We start from the raw sequence: 2,500 nt of genomic DNA, 5'->3' as shown, positions 1-2,500 counted from the left end.
GAAGCGCACGAGGTAGCCGAGTCAGCGCCGCTGGGCAGGGTTCGGGGGAAGCGACGAATAACATTCAAGGGACAGCCAGATGCGTGAGGTGCTTCGGGCGATAGCCGAACAGCCGCACCGTCTTAAGCAACACGCCCAACCCACACCGCATCGGGCACCGTCGTACGTCGACCCTAGACGTAGGGCGAGCACGACACGTTGCCCCTCGGGAGTGGACACGAACAGGTAACCGTCTTCCGCAACGTGCCCCCTCAAAGTGCTGGGACGAGCACGTCGCGTTGCCCCCTGCCCACGACACCCGCTGCCGCACGCATATCCATCATCCGCGTCGTGCGCCACACTAGGCCTGGCCAAGCGTCGGGCTGCGCAAGCCACGTTGCCCCTCGCGGGGGCGCACAGGCCGCCCGCCGATCCCACGTCGTGCTCGGACTTGGGATGATCCCCCTAGTCCTGGGCCGAGCACAAGGTGTTGCCCCGAGCGTGTGCCCAAGGCACAACTCCACCACGCCATGCTCCCTAGGTGGTGCCTAGGTGGGCCGTGCACGGACGTGTTTCCCTTCTTGTTGGTCCTTCGGTGATCGGGGTTCGCAGCAGCCAGACGCCCGTGCTCGACCTTGGACCCGGGGCGGGGGACCCCGGCGGCACACCACAACCACAACGTGCTTGCTAGTGTGCCTAGGGGATGGCAAGGCAACGTGCATCTTGCTGGCATTGCGCCCAGCAAGCCTTTGGGCAACTCGAGTTTCAGCAGCACGACACCCCTCCCCACTATAATAGGCTGCCGAGCCATTACCAAAGTGCCACGGGTAGACGTCCTTTTCCTTGAGGAGACATACTCAAGGAAAGTGCTCTAGAGGTCGAATTTTGACGCCGTTTTTTGCAACAACCTCTAGAAAAATAAGATCTTTCCATCCTCCAAATTTGGTGAATTTACACCGTGCCGATTTTTTTTGACGATTTTTTTACCGCCCGGAATGCCGGAAATTCAAAAAAAATGAAAAACGGAGCAAACCTGCAATTTTTGACCTGGATTTTTTTGTGCAGCCTTCACATAATATTACCAAGGTTCCCTCAAAATTTCACGAAAAATGCACGAGACAATTCTGAGATATGAAAATTTGGCTCCTCCGTTGCAACGCTCCGAGCCATCGTTGCAACGACGGGTGCCTCCGTGGGGGGCGGGGGAGCCCGGCGGCACACCACAACCACAACGTGCTTGCTAGTGTGCCTAGGGGATGGCAAGGCAACGTGCATCTTGCTGGCATTGCGCCCAGCAAGCCTTTGGGCAACTCGAGTTTCAGCATCACGACACCCCTCCCCCCTATAATAGGCTGCCGAGCCATTACCAAAGTGCCACGGGTAGACGTCCTTTTCCGTGAGGAGACATACTAAAGGAAAGTGCTCTAGAGGTCGAATTTTGACGCCGTTTTTTGCAACAACCTCTAGAAAAATAAGATCTTTCCATCCTCCAAATTTGGTGAATTTACACCGTGCCGATTTTTTTTTGACGATTTTTTTACCGCCCGGAATGCCGGAAATTCAAAAAAAATGAAAAACGGAGCAAACCTGCGATTTTTGACCTGGATTTTTTTGTGCAGCCTTCACATAATATTACCAAGGTTCCCTCAAAATTTCACGAAAAATGCACGAGCCAATTCTGAGATATGAAAATTTGGCTCCTCCGTTGCAACGCTCCGAGCCATCGTTGCAACGGCGGGTGCCTCCGTGGGGGGCGGGGGAGCCCGGCGGCACACCACAACCACAACGTGCTTGCTAGTGTGCCTAGGGGATGGCAAGGCAACGTGCATCTTGCTGGCATTGCGCCCAGCAAGCCTTTGGGCAACTCGAGTTTCAGCATCACGACACCCCTCCCCCCTATAATAGGCTGCCGAGCCATTACCAAAGTGCCACGGGTAGACGTCCTTTTCCGTGAGGAGACATACTCAAGGAAAGTGCTCTAGAGGTCGAATTTTGACGCCGTTTTTTGCAACAACCTCTAGAAAAAAAAGATCTTTCCATCCCCCAAATTTGGTGAATTTACACCGTGCCGATTTTTTTTGCCGATTTTTTTACCGCCCGGAAAGCCGGAAATTCAAAAAAAATGAAAAACGGAGCAAACGTGCGATTTTTGACCTGGATTTTTTTGTGCAGCCTTCACATAATATTACCAAGGTTCCCTCAAAATTTTAGAAAAAATGCACGAGCCAATTATGAGATATGAAAATTTGGCTCCTCCGTTGCAACGCTCCGAGCCATCGTTGCAACGGCGGGTGCCTCCGTTGCAACGAAACCAGCCAACGATGCACCTAACCCAGCATCCGTTGCAACGCACCCTGCCTCCGTTGCAACGCGCCCAGCCAACGTTGCACCGTCCCCAGCATCCGTTGCAACGCCCCCAGCCAACGTTGCAACGCGCCCTGCCTCCGTTGCAACGCTCCCAGCCAACGTTGCAACGCGCCCTGCCTCCGTTGCAACGTCACCAGCATCCGTTGCAACGCGC

This window comes from Arachis ipaensis, chromosome B7, assembly GCF_059453495.1.
Source record: "Arachis ipaensis isolate K30076 ecotype BB chromosome B7, ASM5945349v1, whole genome shotgun sequence".
Lineage (NCBI taxonomy): Eukaryota > Viridiplantae > Streptophyta > Magnoliopsida > Fabales > Fabaceae > Arachis > Arachis ipaensis.
The sequence above is the reverse complement of the archived record's forward strand: the minus strand, read 5'-3'. Positions refer to the sequence as shown.